This window comes from Aethalodelphis obliquidens, unplaced genomic scaffold (genome assembly GCF_003676395.1).
Source record: "Aethalodelphis obliquidens isolate GAN/ISIS:26980383/991018 unplaced genomic scaffold, ASM367639v1 scaffold7, whole genome shotgun sequence".
Lineage (NCBI taxonomy): Eukaryota > Metazoa > Chordata > Mammalia > Artiodactyla > Delphinidae > Aethalodelphis > Aethalodelphis obliquidens.
The window spans coordinates 17,887,740-17,911,559 of NW_020837951.1; the positions used below are offsets into that span (position 1 = coordinate 17,887,740).

Sequence of the window (23,820 nt, forward strand, 5' to 3'; positions counted from 1 at the left end):
GTTTCCCTCTGGATCTTTCCTCGCCAGTCGGCCTCCTTTGCTCACATGGAATCAGGCTCTGTGTAAACTGAATGGTCAGCGTTTTAGAGACCAATGAATGTACATTCAAATGCTGGCTCTGCCATTCGCTAGCTGTGTGACTTGGGAAAGTCAAGGCATCTCTCCTTGTATTAGTCTTCTCATCTGTAAAATGGGGATGATACTACCTACCTCTGCTGCTTGTAGGGGTAACTAATGAGATAATGAATGTACCCAGACTTGGCACGTGGGCTCTGGCAACATACCAAGCATTAAGCACTGTACCGTGCAGTCCCCAGCTCTGCTGCCTGTTAGCTATGTAGTCATGGGCAAAACCCCCTCACCTCCCTGATAATAACAGTACTTAAGGCGTAGTGACATTTTAAGGATTTAGTACGAGAATACAAACACTCATTTGCATAGCACATGATAAATGTTAGCTACACTTTTTTAATTGGTTTTGATAATAAACGGCTGTTCGTTTTCCTCAGAATCGGGAACATTTTTTCCCCCTTCTTCTGTGCCGTTAAACGTTAACCTTTCCGACACTGTCCTCTGGAATACAGACCTGTTCATCGCTCTCTTTTTCACACAGTGTCATCGAAATTGGTGCATATCAACTTAGAAAAAGGAAGTGGGTGGAGGAGAGGGAGAAAAAGACAAAGAAGAAAGAGGAGGAGGTGGGGGTAGAGGATGAAGAGGACAGAAAGACAGGAGGATGAGTAAGAGTCACGCGTCTTCATCTGTTCACCGTCAAAAGTTACTGTCGCACGAATCAGCCCCTGGTGGACTCAGCGGTGCTGATGTTGGAGCTGCCCTGGAGAACAGCGCCTACCTTCGGTCTTTGCAGTGATTTGAGGACCTCCAAGCTCTCCCTGCTCACTCACCAACCCTAAGAGGCAACGGCACTGCCTCCCAGAAAACCGTCAAGACCGAAGCCTCCTGCCACCCTCACACCTCACAGCAGCCCCAAGCCCTTACTCTTCGCATTCATGGCATCAGGCATAGTCGGGACTGGAGCTTCCCTTAAAAGTCATTACATGGCCTTTACCACCCAACTTCCTGCTTGAATCACCTGTACATCTCTACAAGTGACTGTGCATATTTCCAGAATCAGAGAACTTCTGATCACCTGCAGAAGGCCTTTGCACCTTTGGGCATTTCTCAGTGCTCACCTAGCGTGAGCCAGAATCAGCTCCCTTTCCTTTCCACCCAGTGGTGCAGGACCTGGATTGCAGGAACCCACAGAGTTATTCAGTACCCTTGACCCCAAGAGAGCCTAGAGCTGTCTGAGGCTTTCCCTCGTGCAGTCCTTGGCTTTTCTTTCCCATAAATCAAAATCCCCGAGTCCTGCCTGACGTGTTCATCTACCCATTCACCGATTCTTTCAACACATATTCACGGGGCATCCACCGTATCAAGCCCTGGCTAGGCATTCGAGGCGTTGAGCTATACTCTCTGGTGAGAGACCTGCTGTTCCCTAATGCTAATGCCAGTCCTTCTGTTGAGGCAACATAGATACAATGGGAGTTGATACTATGCAATCAGGGAGACCTATTATTACCACACCTGCTTCTTTACATTATCCCTAGGATCATCACTCCGATTTGTTCTAATGCCACTCCAAGCCACATGAACCTACTGAGAAATAAACAGAGCCACCACTGATGATGTGTCATGTTCAAAGCCCAGAACTTTATCTGCGTCATCTCATTGGATTATTATAACTACTCTACGAGATAAGTTCTCTTGGTCCCATTTTATGGGAGAGGAAACTGAGACTCAGAGTTGCATTGACTGGGGCAAAGGTCATTTGACTTGTAACAACACAAATAGCATTAGAACCCAGCTCTCTGACTCCAAAACCAGATGCTTAACCAATGTCTTCTGTTGTGTATGGATAAGCATAAGCAGAAATTGTTTTTTAATTAAATATTTATTTCCTCATACAGTCAATGTCTTAATCTTCTCCATATTAATTATACACTCTGCCAATTATAACAATACAGGAAGCATTCTTGACACTCTTTGGAGTTTTAAAGTGTACAAAGGATCTTAATTATTTCATTTGCTTCTCCCAGAACTCTCTAAGAAACTGTGATTCTTCTCACACAAGTGGGGAAAGTGAGGCTCTGAGAGGGTAAAGAGTACATATCTGTTTACCACTCTGAATCTAGAGCTTTCACAGGGTGCTTAGGACATTAGTCTTCAATAGACACTTGTTGAATGGATGAATGAGTGAGTGAATGAACCAATTAATGAACAAATGAAATACATGCCAAGACTTGTGAAGAAACCCAATTTGAAGATGTTGAGGTTCGGACCCATCTTTATAATACTGGAATAACAGTCCTGACTTGGAGGCAGGATAGGCAACCTTGTGACCCTGGGTAAGCCCCTCTACTTCCTGGCCCTCAAATTTTCCATCCATCTAACAGGAGGTTGGCGTGGGTGGGCATTAGGTTGGCTGTGTAAAATACTAAAAAGAACAACGAGAAGTCAGGAAAGGGGACTTCCCTGGTGGTTCAGTGGTAAAGAATCCACCTTCCAATGCAGGGGACGCGGGTTCCATCCCTGCTCGGGGAACTAAGATCCCACACGCGGTGGGGCAACTAAGCCCGCGCGCCACAACTACTGAGCCTCAACTAGAGAGCGTCAACTAGAGAGCCTGCGTGCGGCCAACTACAGAGCCCACGTGCCCTGGAACCCACGCGTCACAACTAGAGGGAAGCCCGCGCCACAACGAAAGATTCCGGCATGCCGCAACTAAGACCCGATGCACCCCCAAAAATAAAAAGTATGAAACAAAAGTCGGGAAAGCCGTTTGCTATATGACTAAGCTGTGTGGCCTGAGTCAAGTCGTGCTTTCTCTGGCCTCCTTTTCTCATCTGTGAAAGAAGACTGTGGTGAAATCACTTCCAGGGCTTTTCTTAAACACAGGGAAAAGAGTTCTAAATCGGGAGTGATGAGACATGAACATTTGTCCTGATTTGCCACTAAGGTACTGTCGATCTTGGGCAAATTCCTTTCATTCAGGCTGGGATCATGACTTTCATGGGCCCTGGGGACTTTTTCCTTCCTCTCTAAATAAACATAATTATATTTTATGATTGTATCGGTATCAAGATATATATAATCAAGAGGGTGGATTCATTATTACATATATATTATTATTATATTAGCTTTTTTCTTCTGATTTTAAAAGAAATTAAGCCATTTTTATGGGCCCCTTGAAAGTACTGTGGACCTCAGGCACTGTGCCAACTGCAGCTAATGGATGAGTCGGGCTTGGGTCCATCTCTACAAAAGGTGGGTCTGCACCTACAGAACAGCATCGGAAGAGGTAGAGAGCACCTGCGGCCAATCCAAGGAGCTCAAAGGGACGGGGAAGGTTCCCACGTGGGAGAGTCAAATGATGTAAATTTCGTAAGTGACAGAGGCCCACAGCAAGTTATGTAAAAACGCACCCCAGACAGTATGGGTTGAGCTCTGGAAACAAAAGCTCCTCTCTGGGGCGAGCCTGCCATCACCTCATCCGGCCACCCTGTCACGGGTGAGCCTTTCAGGGAGAGAGATGGCGAAGGGAGATAAGGAAGGGACGCGGCCAGACAGGCAGATCCCTGCTTTGCCGGGCTGGTGCCGTCCGGAATTACTCTCCGAAGCAGGGAGGGGGCAACGCCAGCTGATGTGTGCTGAGCACTTGCTGCGCGCCAGGCTCTGTGCTCAGCTCTTTGCGTGGAGTAGCTCAGGAACCCTTCACAGTCATCCGAGCAGGGAGGTACTGTCATCTCCATTTTACAGGTGAGAAAAATGCTACTCAGAGAAGCCCAACTAACTTGCCCGAGCCCGAGTAACTCACTGGCTAATGACAGAGATGGGATTCAAAGCCAGGCAATGAGTCTCAAGGGTTCACACACTTAAGTTCTGAATTATGCTGCCCAGCCGGGGAACACTGACTACATGAGGACGAGAAGGAGTTTTTAATTATAAATAAAGAGAGCATAATCGAGTAAGTTCTAGTAGAGGTGTAGCCAAAGAGCTCAGCACAGGGAACACTTGAATCAGACAAGGAGGCTCCGGGAAGTTTTCTTGGACGAGTGACACAAGAACTGAGCTTGCACAAGGAACAGGAATTTGGTGGCGGCGGGGAGGAGGCTGGGCAAAGACCCTCTAACAGAAGACGAAGGATGAGCAAAGGCAAGAGCTGTGAAGTCACCGGAAGATGACTCTGGAGATGAAGAAGACATCTGCTTTTGATGGGACTGACGGTGCACGTAAAGGGAAATGGGACAGCGAGGGGCGTCTAAGGCTCGATTGTAAAGGGCTGCGAGCGCCATGCCAAGAGATCTGAAGTTTATTCCATAGACAATAGGGAGTCATTGGTGGGTTTTGAGAAAGAGAGTCCATGGGGGTAGGGATCATTAGCTAGGGATTTCATGATGCTCTTATCGATAGGGCCACAGAGCTGAAAGAACGAGGACTCCTATCTCAGGACTCCCTGCCCAATGCTCATTGGCAATCTGGAGCCATTCAGCCTTAAAGACTTACCACGAAAAGCATGGAATGTAAGCAAAATTTTGAAAAGAAGGCTGATAGACTTTTCAGATAGGAATTTTCTATTGTTCTGATATCTGCTAGAAAATCATAAATTATGACTCAAAGGAGCTCTTTAAAACTCCAGATGGATAAATGGTATTTAGATGCTGCCTGGGACTTCAGAATTTCAATTTTATTCCGCTAGGTGGAGAATGATCTAGCCCAGCCTTAAGCTTGGTCTCTAATTGACCTTGATGAAATATCATCTACCTTCCGGGGCTTGGTTCCCTCATCTGCTCAACTAGGAGAGAGTGGAGAGTGAATCTCTAAGTTCTTCTCCACCTCTGATAGCCTCTCACATAAACTCTTGAGGTGCACGTATTCTATCTCCTGTGAATTCATCCTCTGAGTGCTGAGCCTGGGACCTGACACAAGGTAGAGCCAATAAACAATTGTTGAATGCATGGAACGAACTGAGCTTTTAATTCAAGACGCCCGTGGAATCTTCAGGGGATTTTAAATAGAAAGTTTGGAATCGGTGACAATTTTTTTTAAACAGAAAACCATAGAAACAAGCAGATCGATGACCCAGACAGGTTAGTATTTCCTCTCTGGCTGTAAAAGATGTTCAGGAACTGAAAGACTCTGGAATAGAGAAAAGACTGATGGTGAGGAGGCCCAGGGCCCTGCAAGGTCCAGGGGGAAACTAAATGCGATAAAGCATGGAGGTGGGAAGAGTGTTCTAAGAACGCCAGACAATTCTGTTTAATCAGAAGAGTCCACGTAAGACAACGGTTCTCAACCAGTGAATATGTGGTGATGTTCCTGCAGACACTTTTGATCAGCACAGCTGGAGGTGGCGGGGAGTCGCTTCTGCATCTAGTGGGTAGAGGCCAGGGATGCAGCTAAACATCTTACGATGTACAGGACAGACTCCCACAACAAAGAATAATCCATTCCAAAATGTCACCTGTGCTGAGGTTGAGGACCCCCGACATAAGGAACTAGGAAGTGTTATGGTAGGAAACAATGTCTGAGGAGGAAGTTCAATGTGAGGCTAAGGAATTCTGACCTGATCTGGAGAGGTTTGTGGAAGAATGGTTAGAACCTGGATTCTGGGGACTAATTCTACCCAGTACTTGCTGTGTGACCTTCGGCAAGTCACTTAACTTTCCCATGTCTCAGTTGTCTTATATGGAAAACTGGGATTATAATAGCATCTATATCAAAGGGTCCTTGTGAGGATTGAAGAGTTAATACATGCAAACTCCTCAGAACAGTGTCTGGCACATGTTACGTGCTAAATATGTTAGCTATTATCATTACCATGTGTAGGTAATAGGGAGCTATAGTCGACTCAAGTTCGAGAGAGTAACAAAAGAATTGCTTCAGTTGCTGATAATCCTAGAAAAGTGATCTAGAGCTGTATGATCATCATGTGACTATTATATCCACCCAATTAATAATCCTTCTTCAATCAGCTTCTGCTTCAGATGACACGGCAGGCTGGATGTGTGTGGGTCTGCCTTGCTGTTCTCAAGCCACTCCCTGTCGGGGCTCTGTTTTCCAAATATCCATGAGGCCCAAACCAGCATCCAACTGCCTCTGCAGTCCACGATCCTCACGGTTTTAATGAATAAGTGGAAGGAGACAGAGGAAGCCAGACATGAAGACAGATGGAAAGATGGAAAGGCAGGAAGCCTTCCACAAAAGCTGCTGCCAGGGATATACCCTGTTCGCAGGGATTCCAAGGACAGAGTTGGGGGCGTGTTTTAGAGGTTTGTCCGAGCTACTGATACTGTTCTCTGGGAGCCCTTGTTTGTAAACAGATATTTCTGCTGACGCTGGGCTTTGTAAGGGCGGACAGAGTTGGGTGAGGGGGAGAGTGTTAGAGAAAAAGGCAGGTTGTGTCCGCGAGCCTTAGACCATGTGTTTGTTGTCGAGAATACAAAGACCTCACTGTATTAAATGAAAATGCTTGTTTTACAAGGCGAGTGGGAATATGATAGGTACATGTCGAATGCTTCGGAAACTGAAACAACCCCATGCCACGAGGGCTTCCTGCTACATCGTGCATCCAGGGGCACACGCGGATCATGAAGGCTCAGAACCACTATACCAGGGCTTTGGGGCTTGTGGGCAAAGAGAGTCCCAGGAGCTAGGTGACGGTTGGCTCCCTTTTCTGCTCCCTTTATAAAGCCTGTCCTTTCCCAAGGAGGCCTGCCTCTACGGCGCATTCTCTATTGGTTTCCCACTACCTGCTGACCCAAGGTTAGAATCTGTTATTGATCTAAAATATTAGTGTTGATAAAGAAGCCTCCAGGAGTCTAGACCCAGACTCGGAGCACTACTGGAAATACTTATAATTATGTAACTAAGCAGGCATAGCGAATTTTTCTCAAAGCAGTTTTCAGCTTCTGAAGTGAGGTTTTCAAAATGTAATCTAGTAGAAGTGAAGGGTGCAACGGAGGTTTCTCAGGAGATTTTTTTTCAAGGACTCACAGTGGCAGAAGAATAAGAATTGGAGTCTCCGAACTCTTGCCCTAGCCCTAGCATAGAGCCTGGTAATAGAAGGTCACATGGGTGGAAGGATAGACTGGTGAGGGCATGGGTTGATGGAGAGATCTAAGTATGGAGGAGGTCAAGAGGGAGAGAGGGAGGGAAGGAGGAAGGGAGAGAAGGACGAAGGGAAAAGGAAGGAAGCGAGGGAGGGAAGAAGGGTAGGTGGGTGGATGGTTGGATGATGTTTGGATGGATGGACGAGTAGACGGATGTTTGCATTCACAGATTCATGGGTAAAATCCACAGGGAATAATTATGATCAGGACCACCTAAGGCCACATTTGAAGCGAACTTGCCTGGTTTAAAACTCAGAGACCAGAGTTTGAATAAACAAAGTTGTAGATTATATTTCTAAGGAATAAACTACTCCTCAGAGGGAAAAAAAGTCCCCAATTCTATTTACTCCAGCAAGGGTACAGATGAAGGAAAGTGCAATTCCTCAGTCTGATATGACAACTCCACATCAACATTCTCATTTTCACAGATCTCCTAGAATGTTCAGATTTTAGAGCTGGGACCAGGCTTCAGGAAATGACCTCATATGCCCCCTTCTTTTAGGCATTTAAGTCATCATTTGGGGGCCATAGACCCCTTTTAGAAAGTGATGAAAACTTTCGACCCTCTCCCCAGAAAACTGTGCAGAGCCTCAAATTTTTACAGAAAATGTCTTGGGTTCACAAATCTCTTCAAGTCCTCCTGGAACAAAGTGCAAGGAACCCCCCACCTCCTCTACTGATCTCAAATATTAGTGCTATTCAGGTATTGTACTTGGTAATGATACTAGTAAGGAAATGGTAATGATATCAATCAAAACACTAAGTCATAACTAAAGTAATAATATCAACAATCAATTCACACCACAATAGTGGTATAATTGAGATTCTACTCTTGGTCTCATGCCATTCATTTTCCACATAGAGGTCAGAGTGATCTTTGGAAAACACACACCAGATCCTGTAACTTCCTTGTTTGAAACTCTGATAACTGCCTAGTTCATCTAGATTATAATCCACGTTCTATGACCTGGGCTGCCTTTAGCTCCAGACACACGTGACTCCCAATGGCTTGAATATCTGCTCCTTCAACATCCTGAGCTTGTCCTGCCTCATGGTCTGTGTGTTAGCTCTTCCGGCGCTCTCTCTCTCTCTCGCTCTCTCTCTCTCTCTCTCTCTCTGGAACTCTCTTCCCTTGTCTTTTCATATGGCTTGTTCCTCCCCATCTGTCGTTCAAGCTTCAGCTTGGTCACTTACAGCGATGTTCTTCAGCTCCAGTCATTCTCCACGGCACCCACTTCTATCACTTGTCACTATTAGTACACAAGCCCTTACAATTGTTTTCCTGTTTACTGGCTTTCTCTCCTCGCAAGAACAGAAAGTCCATGAGGGCAGGGAGCTGCTCTGTCGTGCTCAGTGCTGCAACTCTAAGAGTACTGGGCACATACTACATATTTGTCGACTCTATGGAGACACATAGAGTTTTTTTTTAATTTTTTTTGGAAGCCTTGGGGTGGTCTAATCTCTTCCACTCTTTGGACTTTAGACTTCCTAGCTGTAAAAAGGATATTCTGGGCCCTATCCAACTATAGGATTCAATGATCTGAAATCTTTGTGACCAAGTTCAAGAGAGCTGGGCCCAAATTCCAGGACAATATGGCAGGACAGAAGGAATGGTCTCTGTCCGGAATCTGGAATGGAACTTGGGATCATTTCCTTGCCTCCTCTGGAAATCAGATTCTCTCCATCTGTGAACTGAGCAGACAGGACCAGATGCATTGCAAATTTACAGCATCTATTCATCCAGAAGTTCACTCAAATATCTGCTGAACCCCAGCAATGTGCCAGGCCCCGGGAAGGGGCACTGAGCATGGCAGACATGATTCTCGCCATCACTCTGCGTTCATATCCTCTGGGAGGTCTCCAAGGCACAGGTGAGGGATGCAGGAACAGCACGGGCACATCCCACACAATTGCACCTGGTTCTTTAGCAGCTCTCTCCAAGGGATGGGATTGGAGAAGCTGAGAGGAAACCATGGGGAAAAGGACTTAAAACCAACAGAATGGTACACTGGCTGGCTCAGCAGGAAGAAGGGAGGCTCAGGAATAGGGAAAGGTGGGAAGAATATATACAGGTAACGGGCCAGCTCAGAGAAACCAGAGCCATATGGAACGGCTAATATCATTCATAACATATTTGCCCACATTGCTCGGTCCTTCCTAAGGCTCATATCATTCCTCAAAGCACCTTTCCTTCACAGCACCCACTTTCAATCACACTCTTTTCTCCCTTATTCGGAGCCATCTCCAATTCATTTAACAAAGTTTACCAAGCACCACTGGCATGGCTGGTACTGTGCGACAGGTAAGAATAAAGCAGGGATGAAGACAGAAATGGTCTCTGCTCCTAAGGAGCTTGGAGACAAGTGGAGAAAGACAGACATGTATGAAAGCACCACAACAGAGTGATAAATGCAATAAGGGGTTGTTGGATTTGATGTGGGTGGTGACATTGAATTGTCCAATCATTTCCTAGTGTCATACTCCTAAAAGCTACTCTAAGTCAAGGTCCTCAGCTGAGACATGAATCAAAAAGTGTTTATTGTTCTACTTTGATTTGTGTCTCCACATTTAAAATGGCACACATGGTATATCCACATGCAGGGCAAGGCACACACTACACGTACATGAACATGTTCATTGTTTGTGAACAATTCTCCCACCGTTCCAGGTGGAAGGGATCTCTTATGCCTCTGAAATCTCAGAGCACATTATAGCCCCCATAATAAACACGGGTGTGCAACAACACAGTTTTCCTGCCTCTGTGCTCTTCCAGGGCTCTATTAATTGCTTAGTTATAGCGGTTACCATGTCATATATCTGTTTACCAGTCTGCTTCTGCCACTAGGACTGGGAGTTCCTCAAGGGATGGAACCGTGCCCCGTTCTCCTTTTTAATCCTCATTTCCTTGCTTGATGTGTAATACACAAAGACATAAAGATCGCTCAATAATTATCGATCAAATAGATGGATAGATGGATGGATGGATGGATAAATGGGTGGGTGCAAGGAAGGAAGGAAGGAAGGGAAGGAGGGAGGAAGGGAGGGAGGTTTACCTCTCTAAATAAACTGCCGTTTACTACTGAACTTCACAGAATGCCTAGGACAGAGGTTTGTCACGTAAGAAATACTTAAGAAAAGTTAATAAACAGCTGTACGACATTTTCTAATAAGCTCGCTGCTGTGAACCCACAGATGTAACCATAATCCAACACTGTAGAGGAAAACAAACTGGTCCAGTGGAAAAAGCACTGATTTGGGAGTCAAGAGATCGGAATTCTACGTTCAATTTTGCTACCAGTTTGCTGCTTCACTGTACTCAACTCAACTCAGCTTAACTTAACAAGTTAACTTGCTTGGATCTCAGTTTCTCCATCTATAAACTGAGCAGATTTTAAAAAGCAAACTAATGTCTTGGGAAAGGGATGAACGAGATACCATATTGGTTTCTAGCAGATCAGCTCTAATCAGCCCAGTGGGGCTGTTCTGTAAAGGGGTCATCCTGAGAGCTTACCACTGGCTCTACAGAGGCCTAATCGGCTCCAATGAGAGCGCCTCACAAATCAGCCTTGTTAACTCCAGAGTCATTCTTCTGCTCAGAACCCCATAGTTCATGCAGCACGATAACCTGCACAGGTCCCACACTGGTTCAGAATGGATCAGGTCCATCCTCAAAGGGTGACAGTGTATTTCCTTTGAGAATATTTGGGGGAATATGCCCCAGGCTTTGATTCCCGAAAGAGGAATCCAGAAATGTTTTTGGCAGAGAGAATCTTTGAAAGTGTATTATCTCCGGGTAGACTGGGAAATGCTCTGGTGGACATAAAGGGTCTGTTTGCTCAAAAATCACTGGCAAATAAAATATATTCTGCACAACAAAGAGATTTCTTAGCCAATCTCTTTAAAGTCTTATAATGTTCATTCCAATTTTTCTTCCATGTCTCTCTCCCTCCATTCCTTCCCTTTTTGTTCTACAATCTCTAGATGTTTGCATTGGCCACTGGGGGTACCATCACCCATGCATCCAACCATCCATCTATCCATTCATCATTCACTCCTATATTCATCCTCTGATGGAACATTTACTGAACAGCTACTGTATTCTAAGCAATGTACTAGGCCCTGTGGATAGAGATAAAATTAAACTGGCCTTCCCTTGAACCCCAGCTCCACCATCCTTAAGCTGTGAGGCCTACAGCAAGTCATGCCACTTTCTAAACCTAATTCAACGGGTCCAAAGTGTAGCACTCAGCACAGTGCCAGAACATAGTAAGTGCTCATCGTAAGCTAGCTGCTTTTATTACTCTTATTACTGCTGAGAATGCGTGCTCTCCCCCCAAGGGTACATAAACAGCGGATGGAGGATTCCAGATCCCGAGGTCACCACAAGGTCTCACAAGATCAAGGGAAGCAGAGGGGAAGAAGGCCCGCTGATCAGAAAGGAGGGAAATGGATGAAAACGCAGGCAACAGATATGACTGCTAGGACACTTGAGCCCTGAGAAGCACCTGATAAGGGGAGAGGGGTGAAATCTGAGAGGAGAGCAAAGCTTGGGATTATGTGCTGCAGTTCACACACAAAACAAATGCTTTGCAAACAGGCGAAGGGCTGAGAGGGCAAGACCCAGGCTAAAACGTGGCTTGGATTAGAAAGGCCAAAATGTGAGTTGAGGAGGCATTTAAATACACTGCCCCCCCCCCCCCCCCGTCTGGAAGGCCGGATATCTTTTCCCTTCTGACTGCTCTGCTCAAGGGGAAATGGAATTAACCACTGTGTAACGTTTTTGAGTGTGACGCACGGGCCAGGTCATGTGCTTTGGGTTACGTAATGCAACATGCCCAAGCTCTTTCTCCCAGAATCATCAGAAATTTAGCTGGTTCTCTCATCCAGTCATGCATTCATTAAACAAAAATACCTATAGTTCCTATATAAGCCAGGCACTTGGCTAGGCAGTGAAGTGGAGAGGACCCCAAATATGCAGAGAATGAAATGTGATAAAGAATTCCAGGTGTTTCGATAAATGTGTGCAGAAGGTATAGTAGAGATACATGGATAAGGGACGGGGGGGAACCAGTTATACTTGGGGAAGAGTCAGAAAGGGCTTCCCACAAGAGGGGAACATTGAGCAGAATCCTACGAGGCTTAAGTGTCCTGCAAAATGGTGCCTGGGGATTTAGGAGGTATGTTATATAATGAAAATGATGGGAAAAAAGCCTAAGGCATCTATCTGGTGGAACTGTAGATAATTCCAGCGCTACTGAAAGGCCTATAGCTGCAGGCAGTAGAGTCAGATTTGCATTTTAGAAAGATTTGACTGTGGGAAGTTGAAGGATGTGTAGGAGTTGAGGCTCAGAGAAGTGGGCATTTACAATACTAAGGAAATAGTCAAAGCAAGAGATGAAGAGGGCCTAAGCTAAGAAGGGGCAAGGTTGGCTATAAAGATAAGAAGACAGGATAGACAGGAATTGATGACTGAATAAACATGGTGGGAGATATATCTAGAGCAGATGACACGAGATGAGGATGGAAGAAATTCTGGAGGAAAGACAATTCCATTTCGGATATGCTGAGTCTGAAGTGCAGGCTGGCATTTCCAGTAGACAGCTGGATCTATAAGTCCGGAATCCAGCAGAGTCTAGAGATAAATGCTGATCAGAGAGATGGTACTTATTCCACGGAAAAGGAGGCCAAGTCAGGAGAGAAGCAGACCTTGCCCAAAGACTCAGAAGACAGAGGATCTTACCCAGCAAGGTCACTGGTGTGGACAAGTCACTTCTTCACCACCCCCTGGTTTCTCATCTTTGAAATAAATGGTTTAGATTCTGACTCTCACACACCTTGGTTCTTTGGACTTACATGAATGTTTCTTCACCAAACAGAGTAGAGTATATATTCCCTTTTTACGTTTTCTGTGTACTCTGCATCTCTTAGGGCAAGGCCACCTTGTTCCTGATTGGCCTGTTAACGTACCTTTCTCTGTGCTCTCATCAGCCTTTGTAGCTGAAAGATCTCCAATCCCACGGGGGGAAATAACCCCCTCTTTACAAACACATCTGGTTATATTCTGCTCAGCCACATTTCATGTTTATAGAGCAAAAAGACTTAACAAGAGATGGATGTGGGACAGATATAGGGAGAGGTTCTTGATTACAAAGGTGATAGGTACAGGTTAGACCACCAGTTTCTTGAAGGCAAAAGATCAGATCAGGGATCTGCAATTAGTCATATGCTCCCCCTACCCAGATACTCATATCCCAAGCTGTGACCCCCCCCCCCACCTCCTAGAGTTTCTGTCTCTGTTCCCTTCAAATGGACTAGAACCTGGGACCTTCTCAGGTTCTGCAAAACTGAAACAGGGTCGCCTCTCCTACTCTTGCAGGTTCTATGGACCCTGGGTTTGTGACAAATGATACTGGAAAACATTTTCTTTCTCTTGTTGGAAGAAAAATCTGGGGATGACAGTGCTAGGGATTCCCAGAAGTAAAATAGGCAAACGGATGGCTACAGACTCAGAGTTTCAGTATTTTAATCATGAAGTGATGTGATTAAAATGATAAGCATGACTAAAAGGCCAGTGGCTTACACCAGTGTCCAGGAACTTGCCTGGAACGGCTTCAATAGAGTAGGAAATGATGAAATTTGAGTACGCTAACCGTCAGCCAGGATGTGATCACTGGGAAGGTCACTCAGTGAGTGTTTAAAAAACATGTACGGCAGCTCTTAGGAGCAATATTACTAACCGAGATGGCTTCCAGCTCTTGGGAAGTACCAATATTCCCTACATAATGTCTTCAGTCACTCTTTGACTGAAATTCTACCCATTGGTACTCTGCTTTTGGATAGGAAGCTTTTTGAGGAGACATTAAAGGATATATGCCCATGGAAGAGCAACCTTCTAGGTTGGTATCAGTCCATGATACCTTAGTAAGATGGGATACCATGTCCTTTTTCAAGAATGAGTGTAGCTGGGGGAGAGGAAGCAGGAAGTGTGTGGGTACTTGGTCCCTGAGGGGCACAGGCACCACCGAGCGGAAGAAGCTGCACTCAGAAAGGAAGAGCGCCGGAGCTACTGCGAACGTTGAGCATCTGTCTTAGGACAGATGGGGATTATAGAGTCTCAGGGAATCTCTGCTAGATGCGTCTCAAGGACAAAGACACATAAACTCCTCCTTACTCCCACTGTTCAGATGAGGAAAACTGGCCCAAGAAGGAAAATAAGTTGCACAAAGTCACACAGCAAGCTACGGACTAAACTGGCCTGGGCCTGACACCCCCCACCCCCACACTGCTCCTCCTTGGCGCCCCGAGTCCTCCTCCAGCCAGCCCCGGGTCTGCGCCGAGGCCTCTGCTGCAATGCCACTTCTCATCGCTGCCTCCCTGACCACCCTATTTATTTACGTATTTATTTATTTATTTTGCGGTACGCGGGCCTCTCGCTGTCGTGGCCTCTCCCGTTGCGGAGCACAGGCTCCGGACGCGCAGGCTCAGCGGCCATGGCTCACGAGCCCAGCCGCTCCGCGGCATGTGGGATCTTCCCAGACCGGGGCACAAACCCGTATCCTCTGCATCGGCAGGTGGACTCTCGACCACTGTGCCACCAGGGAAGCCCCTGACCACCCTATTTAAATTTTCCTCATCCTACAACCCAGCCCCACACAACTCCCTTTTCTACTTTATTTTTCTTCATAAACATTCACCTGACATTACGCGATCTATCCGCTTACTCATGTGTCTTGTCTCCTCCTCAACCCCCCACTCCAGAATATAAACTCCCTGAGGTCAGAGATATTTTCTTCTGTTCCTTGCTCTGTACTGAGGACCTAAAACTGTACCTGGCACGTAGCAGAAACTCACCAAATACTTGTTGAATGCCTGGGCAGGGATGGACAAATTTTACTTTGTCCTTTGTTTCTAATCTGTATTTCTTAGATTCTCTACAGTGAACACACATTGCTTTTGTAATAGGAAACAATGCAATGTTTATTCTGTTTGCCTTTCATTTTAGTTTTTGTTTTACGTTAAGATAATAGGAGTAAGCCTTTCCTGAGTGGTGAGGGAGGGAAAGGCAATTCCTGGCTCTGCTAAAGGAGATAAACATGTCTAATTTATAGAGTTATTGAGAGAATTAGAAAATAATGTGTAGCGAGGCCGGACACATAAAACCAATATGAGTTAACGTTTACTGGGTGCTTACCCATCGTCTAGATTCCATTACTAAGCGGTTTCCACATGGAGGCCCAGTTAATCTTCAAAATAACCCTATGAAGTAGGTGCCAGTATCATCCGCATTTTACAGAGGGGCAAAAGTGAACCTTGGCGATATTAAGTAACTTGCCCAGAGTCATACAACTGGCAGGTGGGAGAATCAGGAAATCAAACGCAGGCACTCTGACTCTTGAGTTCTACCATCAATCACTACAAAATACTTCCTCAGTAAACATATGCTCCTTTCCCCTGTTGCCTGAGCGTGTCAATTCTTTCTGAGATCAGTCAACTGCAGCTCACCATCCCCCATGCCCCCACCAGGCTTTACAAGGTTCTAGAAGGCTTCCAGGGCAATGGGAGATGCAAAGAAATAAGGAGCCAGAAAAATGAGAAATAGGGGTATGTGGAAATGTGAGTGTGTGCCTGTGCGTGTCAATGGTCACAGTGTGTTTTGGATTGTCACAATGATTAGGAGATCCTAGGCGATTCTTACGCACAAAACCAAGGATGTGAAATGCTTCACAGTGTGTGGAAGGGTTCACACACGGCAAGGAATGCCCTCACTCAAAAACTTCTTATTGCGCTGCAAGGCTCCACTTGCTCCTCCTACATGCCCCTCCTAAGACTCCCGTCCTTCCTTTCCTTCCACTCAAGCTCTCCCAGGATGGTCAGTCACCTGAGTTTGCAGTTGTGCAGACAGAAGGGCAGAGGGAGCTCCTAGTGTCAGACGCCTAGACTGCACACTGACTTTCAGTTATTCTCTGTGTGACCTTGGGAGAGTCCCTAACCCGTTCCAAGTTGCAGAAATGCATTTGGAAAACCTATCAGCTCACAGAACACGCAGGGATCTAAGACTTCAGCTCCTCCTGTGGCTCTCAAACTCTTTTAAACTTTTTATGATGGAATTCTTCAAGCACACACAGAGGGGCAGACAAAAAAGTATTCACGCCTGTCGTTTCTGTCACCTGGTTTCAACAATCATCAGTCTGCCAATCTTCCTTCATCTACCACTCTTCCTCCCAACATCCTATTTTTTTTTTCTGGAACACTTTAAACAAACAAAATAGACATAACGTCATTTTACCCATAAATACATCAGTACACATTTCTAACAGATTAGGATCTTTAAAAATATATAACACAATACTGTTATGATGCCTAACAAAGTTAACAATGTCAGTCCATGTCCATTCAAACTCTATCACTGAGAAACTTGCACATTCCTTCAAAAGAATTCTGGAAGAAGCACACAGTTTAGGCAGAGTAGGTGAAGGGAAGATGCGGGGAGACAGAGTACTCCCCTTCAGCCTCTCCCCAGGGCATTCCTAAGATTGTGGGGCACAGTTTGAAAGCCCCTATTCCACTACTACCCCTCAGTGTGTACCCTGAGAACACTGAGGCACAGAGAGGAGCAGTTAAGTTGTCAAGGTCACACAGCAAGTAAGGCAGACCTCTTAAGTTCCAACATCAAAGGACTCCAGTGAGGTCATGCTAATTCGATCACTGTTTATCATTTGCAGTGTGAATAATGATAATAAAGGTGCCTTTCCAGGAATGACCTTGATTGTACAAACCCCTCACACCTCTCACTTTCTGGATCCTCCAACCACTGTCGACCTATGGACCGGGCTCTGATCTTGCCTTAGAGCTTTTCCTGTCATCGTCTCACCTGGTTCCCGTGACAACCCGCAAGATACGGATGTTGAATGTAACCACACCTGAAACTCTCTCCCCAGAGGCCCCAGGTCACACAGCTCACAGGAGACCAAGCCAGGTCTTGAGCCCAGAGCTCCTAGGTCCCAGTTCCAGGTTTTCAAAGGAGCCAAGGGGCCAAGACCCACAAGTCAGCTCTGAGTTGAGCATTTCCAGTAAATGCATCAAGGCATGAAGGAGAGTCCTCAGTGCAGCAAGAAAAAAGATAAGAGACACTAAGGGAAAGGAAATTAAATTCCAGAGAAAGGGCAGCAGGTGAGGGGAGAAGTAGGCACCCGCTAGGTTCCTAGGTCCTGGGCGATAGGTAGATGAGGAACAAGCCGCTTGTATAGGGGGTCCTCCTACCTGGGGTCCTTGGGGATCATCTCGCATCCTCACCTAAGACACCTTGCGGCCAGTGCTGGTTTCACAGTGATCTCAAGGCGAGGGGGTTTGAAATAATAGGAACAGTTGCCTGCCTTCCAAAGGACTGGCCCAGGGCAAAGTGGGGAATGCCTCACGGCTGGGCTTCCCTCTTTCCTTTACACTCCTTATTCCTGCTCAGAAGAGAACTCCCCTCTCAAGCACGGTGAGACATCCATTTGGAAATCAGATGCATGGAACTCCATGCGTTACCCCCTTCTAGGACTGTCTGCACTTTAAAGGAGGCACCAGAAGGAGAGGGTGTAGCTTCACATATAGGACCAGCTTTGGAAAAATGGAATGTCAGTGCCACCCCCCACCCCCTGCCCCCCTGCTCCTAGGCATTTAGGGCCAGCAGGGGAATTGGGAATGGAATAAAGCTCCTTTCTGGTGTCTGGCCACTCGGAATTGGGACAGCTAAAGTTCTCTCAAAGCTCTGCCGCCAACCAGCTGGATAAGCAGGAAATGCCACTCCCCCCCTCGGGCCTCAGTTTCTCCACCTGCAGAGCAGGGAGACCACAGACTGGATCAGTGATTCTCCCCGCTGGTGGCCCTTCCACATTACCTGAGAAGGCTTTGAAAAACACCAGTGCCCGGGCCAACCCCAGACCCACGACATCAGAAGCCCTGGGAGGCAGCCCCTGGGCATCAGGATGTTTAAAAAGCTGATGGTTCTCAGGGCTCTGAGGGATGCGAGCTACTGGACGGAACAATCTCCCAGGCTACCTTGAGAGGGGCAGTTTGTGAACACAGTTTAGTGCTCAGCCCCTTCGTGACACTGGTCCTCAGTTTCCCTGTTGTACCATGAGCTGCCTGATTCAGTCCATTCCCAGCTGACCACGCAAATCCCGTGTTCCTGAGCCCCACACCTCTGAGCCTCAAGTTTGCCTTCCTCTGTGTAGAGGGACGAGGGCAACGCAGCCTCCATTACCCCATCTGTCCACGTGAATGGCTGACCGGGGGAGCGTGAAGTAGGAGGGCATCTGGGGAAGGAGCAAGAGGCATGTGACAACACAGCTGTGACCTGGACCCCACTGTGACCACTGTCTGGCTTCTGTTCCTCAGGGTGCATTCTCCCTCTGGGTGCTAACTGGTTTTCCTATTCATTGGTCCAGTGGTTTTGGACCTCCTCTGGCTCTTATCACCAAGGGGTCATCCAAGTAGGTCAAAGAAGAGGAAATCAAAGTTCAAAGAAGGGATTTGAAGGGGTCCAACTGTTCCCCAAGATACACTGTCTACTCTAGATAGACTCCCCAGCAACTTAAGAGGGAAAGCCCTAACAGTGCACAAACAGGTCCCACTTTCTGAAGGCCAAGCTGGCAAACTGGGAAAGGGAAGGTGGTTACTTACTGGATCCAACTACCACTGACTGAATCCCTAATATGAGCGGCTCTGTGCCAGGTACTTTCTGCCTGTTTTTTTCCACTTCAGTGTCCTGATATCATTATGCCCATTTTACAGAGGAGGAAAGCAAGGGCTAGAGGGATAAAGTGACGTGACTCAAATCACACAGCAAGTCATTGGCAACAGAAATTCCAAGCCCAGTCTGCCTGATAATTTGACGTGAAAAGAAACACAGATCTGCTAGGTCAAACCCAGAGCTCCACGTGAGACTTGGATTCATGTTTTATCCCCTTTAATCTGTAGGCGTATGGTCAGCACAAAGAGATGCAGGAAAGAGTGGCGACATTCTGCAGCAGGTCTAAAGAAGGGAATGGGGGTCATTCCTTCTCTCTCCAAAAAGACTGCTGAAGAAGAAACAGGCACTTAAGACTCGAGTTCATATCTGGGCTCTGTCCACTGCAAGAGCCCGTGGGACTTTGGACTAAGTCGCTTCAACTTTCCGAGACTTTGTTTCCTCACTTGGAAAACAGAGGTAACAACGTCCACCTTCCAGGGCGGTTGTGAGGATGAAACTCGCAGACACAAGGCAAGCGCAGTACCCGGCACCTCGGAGGCACCCAGGAAGAGTTGCTTTCCTTCCTGCCTTTAAGTGTCCTCAGTCCATAAAGCCAAGGCTGAGGTCATTGGAAAATCATGTCCAATAACAAGATCACAGTTTATTGAGTACTTACTATCCACTAAGTCCAGTTCTAAGCACTTTCTACGTATGAGCTCATGTAATGCGTCAGGTCCTCGTGCTACACTCACTTTGCACGTGAAGAAGCTGACGCCCAGAGGAATCAGTTAACTTTCCCAAGGTCACAAAACCAGTTAGGGGCAGAGGAAGATTCACGCAGAGGTAACCCAGCTACTAAAACTGGCTTCTCACCCCATGGCAATATCCTAGACCCCAGGTGCCACTATGAATGTTGTGGGGAGAACCATGTTAATACATGAACTTCTTGAAATCTAGCCTTCCCTGGGGTTACAGTTCTGAAGTTGTGGAAATGCAGGCACTCTTTTTGGGGGGTTGGTTGGGTTGCGGGAAGTAGGGGCTGCAGAAGGGAGGAAATAAAAAGTCTCTTCTGAGTAGTCGCTGAACTCAACAGTCCAACATTTAGAACAAAAGAGAAAAGCACGGAAAGCGGAGGTGCTGGAGGGGATTCAGGTAAATCCCTTTCTCCTTCTGAGCAGGGACTCTGGATCACTGAGGGGTGGGGGGGGGAGGAGGGCAGCGCTTGTGGGGTCCACATTTCACTTATCTAACAGGTCAGGAGACACTTTAACAAGATTAACTGCTACTCAGGGGCCTCCGCTCCATGGAGCAGCAAATTGACTCTATTGTTTTCTTTTTCTTCCTCTTTTCTCTTTCTGTCAAACTGGAGGGGTACGGTGGGGGAGGGCAGCTGGGGATGAGGGGCAAGGTTTGGATCCTGCCTGGTAAAAGGCGAAGGGATGTGTCGGGAAGGCCCCCCCCCCGCCCCCATACTTGAAAGGGAGCCCAAACTGCCGAGCACCGAGGCTGAGGGCTGTGCTGGGTGGTGGGTCTGTGAGGGGTCGGAGGTGACAGGGTTTCTCAGACACATTCTCTCAGCAGTGTAGCGGGTACGGTCTGGAAGTGGGGATACCCAGGATCAAATCCTGGCTCCTGGCATTGGGGAGCTGTGTCATCCAGCACACATCCTTCCCCTCTCCGCGTCTCTGTCTCCCTGTTCAGCCAAAGAGAGAAGCCTGGGTAACCTCCAAGGACCCTCTTCACAATAGCCTTAAAGGACTCTCCAACGCTCAGAGCATCCATCGCTGGTGGGCTCTTCAACCCTCAGACTCCCGCACACAGGCACTTCCGCACTTTAGCTTTGTTTTTGCATGCATAAGCCTTCCCAGTTTTATTTGTTAATATATATATATATGTATTTATATATATTTCTCTCCTTCCCTTTTGGAAAAAATAAAAGGCATGTTTTCTGAGCTTCAGAAGCAAACTGCTCCTTCACTGCTTCCCTCTGCCTCTCCGAGCGCCTGTCTGAACTGGTGTCAGTGAAGTTTGAACCGGGGCAGAAATAGCATCCCAGGCGGATCTGGGAGCATAGCCCGCCTACCAGGAGCGGCAAGGCCTGCCTCTGCCAGACGACAAACCCGGTTAACAGCACCATAAAATTAGACCTTTACGAAACCCAATTGAATCCTGCAGCAAAGAGTGATGTAAGGCAGCCTGGCCTGACAGCAAGGCAGCAGCCCTCTGCCTGAAATAGCAGCGCGGTCCCTGCTGAGAGATGCCTGCTCTCTCAAGATAGGTGACCAGGGATTCCTACGAAAGTGGTGACGCCCAGCCAGAGAGAGCCAGCAGAGGTCAGGCAGCAAACTGGGCACCCGAGGTCGCAGCGGGAGGACACGGTTTGGCACCGGCATCCAAACTGCCCACCTCGGCCCGGCCTCTCCCAGCCTGAACTTACACGAAGGAAGGAGCTGAAAAAGTGCTTCTGCAAAGAACCTCTGTTTGTTTGCTTTTTAATTCAAGGAGAAGCAGGTTCTTTTTAGTCCAACAGTCTGTACCGTGTGGAGGATACGCAGAATGAGTCTTTTCTGGCTCAAGGCCAGGTGTTTACACACCGCAAATCTGGCTCAGACTCAACTAGGGGAGGGAAAAAAAAAATCCACCAGAATCCTCAGGAGAAAAGCTCTGAGCTTTCTGGTGCTACACGGCAGCAGTGACTTTTTTTTTTTTTCCTCGTTTTGTGAGGAATGTTACTTCCACACATAAAATGGACCAGGCATTTTATACAAGCAATAATAACCTAACGTCCCCCATCCAATTAAAGGATTTTACTGCACTATCTTTGTGTGAGACAGCGAATGAGTCCTCAAAAGAGCGTGTGTGAAGAGAGGCTCCTTGTCTGAATTACAGACATTTATAAAGCAGGCTCCTGTGGAATCCCAGGTGCTATATATTTTTTTTTTTTTGAAAAAATGCATTTACTACCTTTTCATTGATGATACCTATATAACCCTGCACTCTCCCCTCTGGAGGAGAAGCCTTCCAAATCACTGGTGTGGCAGGTAAAGACTAGGAAAAATCAGATCTACTTATTTAAAAAAAAAACCTCCAATCTGCAGGCTCTGTGTTTTCCTATGTTCCGAAAGAGAAGTAAACATACCACAGCCCTGAATTATAATCATCATCATTATTATTATGAATAACATCTCCCCTCTACTCTACATTATAACCCCCTCTGGCTGACTAGGTAGGGCTTGAGGGCTAAAAGTGAATAAGCTCAGTTTCCCTCTCCTTCCTGGGGTGGGGGGGGGCGGGAAAAAAAAAAAAAAAGAAAGAAAAGAAAAAAAGAAGCATGTGATGACGTCAGGTATGGGGGAAAGTCACTTTCTAGCTCTCGACTTGGCAGCGGGAGAGTGGGAGCTTTGGGGGCATATTCTTGGTATAGCAGCAGAGTTCGGGTCCCCTAAATGGACTTGATGTAAATAGGACAGCGTTAGCGCAACGGTTGAGAAAGTCCACGCCAAAATAGAAAGAAGCGGGCTGCCGGAAGAACTCAGAGCTTTCCCTTCTAAGAAAGTGTGTGTAAGGGGGTGGGATCGCAAAACGCCTCCACACGTTTCCTGGCTGCAGCGAAAGGGGAACCCCTACTCTCACTTTGAGACGTCCTAGGACACGGCAAGACTGTTTGTGCAGGAAGGGAATCTCCCAGCCAGAAGAGGCAAAACTTTCCTTCTCTCCTCCAGCGCCGCCCCCCTCCGCCCCCCAGTTTTATTAAAGGCATTGCCACAGATTCATTAGGAGGGGGGAAAAATGGATGTTGGTGCATTTCTAAGGTTTGCAACCCTCCCAAAGTGTCCGGTTTCACTACGGGCTGTGCTGTAGAACGGTGTGAGTGTGTGTGTTGGGCGGATGGGTGTGTGTGTGTGTGAGGAGGGAGAACTCAAATTCATTACGGGCTCGTAAAAGTCCCAAATGAGAAAAGCGCCCCGTTTCTCAGCCTAGTCGGGGGAGGACTGGCGGGGTGTGCCTGAGGAAAGTCTCACCCCAGCCCCGAGTGACAGGCTTTGAAAGCAAGGACATGGGATGGCAGTATGTGTGCGCGTGTCTGTGTGTGCCTGGGGCAAGGGGGTGAATCCCAGAGGCAGGCAGCAACCACAGAGCAACTTTGGGGGCACTTTGAGGACTTCTAAGTCCTGGCGATCACAACCACCTTGTCCTTGTAGGCTTTCAGGGTAACGGGGCCAAGTAAAGGGGGAGGGTCACCTCCATTAAAAAGCCAAAGAAATCAACGGTCCCCTAGCCACTTTTCACATGCATCCCAACTGGGTCATTCCTCCATCCCAAACGGAGACAGTACCTCTGACCATCCAAAACACGGTTCACGCGCACGAGGCTCCCCGGAGACCAGCCCTCACCAACTGCGGGTCTCCAGGAGGCCGGGAGCGCTCCCTGCGCTCTTCCAGCGGGGCTAGGCGGAGACGCCTTCCGAGTGCGCCCATTCCGCAGATGGGGCAAAGTGAGGCTCGCAGCTCGCCCCGGAGCCGCCGCGCCGCCGGCACAGCGGCTCCTGCACAGACACACCCGCCAGCCCCCAACGATCCCGCCACCAGCGCCCAAGCACCCGCGCGCCCCTGGGGCCGCAGGGCCGGTGCAGCGCCCGCCTGGGCGCCCTCGCCTACCTGTGATCACCGCCGGAGAGCTCTGGCCCCCCTCCGCTCGCAGCCACACTTGCAGCGTGAACGCGTCCCGGGGCAGCTCGAGGTCGGCCCGCAGGCGCAGCTGCTCGCCTCGCCCGCTGAAATAGAGCGCCCGGCTCGGCGGGCTCGGCTCCTCCGCGGCGCCCCTCGTCTCCCGCTGCTGCCGCCGCCGGGGGACGCGCACGGCTTCCCAGGCACCGCCCGGCGGCGGCGGCGGCGGCGGCGGCGGCGGCGAGGCGCGGCGGCCGCGGGCCGC

At 47.8% G+C, this 23,820-nt stretch overlaps 1 protein-coding gene across 1 annotated transcript in view; it reads right to left on the bottom strand.

The window, feature by feature from the left end:
* The window catches only part of PAPPA (pappalysin 1), a 208,784-nt gene extending 185,185 nt beyond the window's left edge, over positions 1-23,599 (bottom strand). Inside the window, exon 1 of the mRNA XM_027105071.1 lies at positions 23,547-23,599. The gene's annotated coding sequence lies outside the window, so the exon portion shown is untranslated. The remainder of the gene's footprint in view (positions 1-23,546) is intronic.
* Between the last annotated feature and the right edge of the window lie 221 nt (positions 23,600-23,820).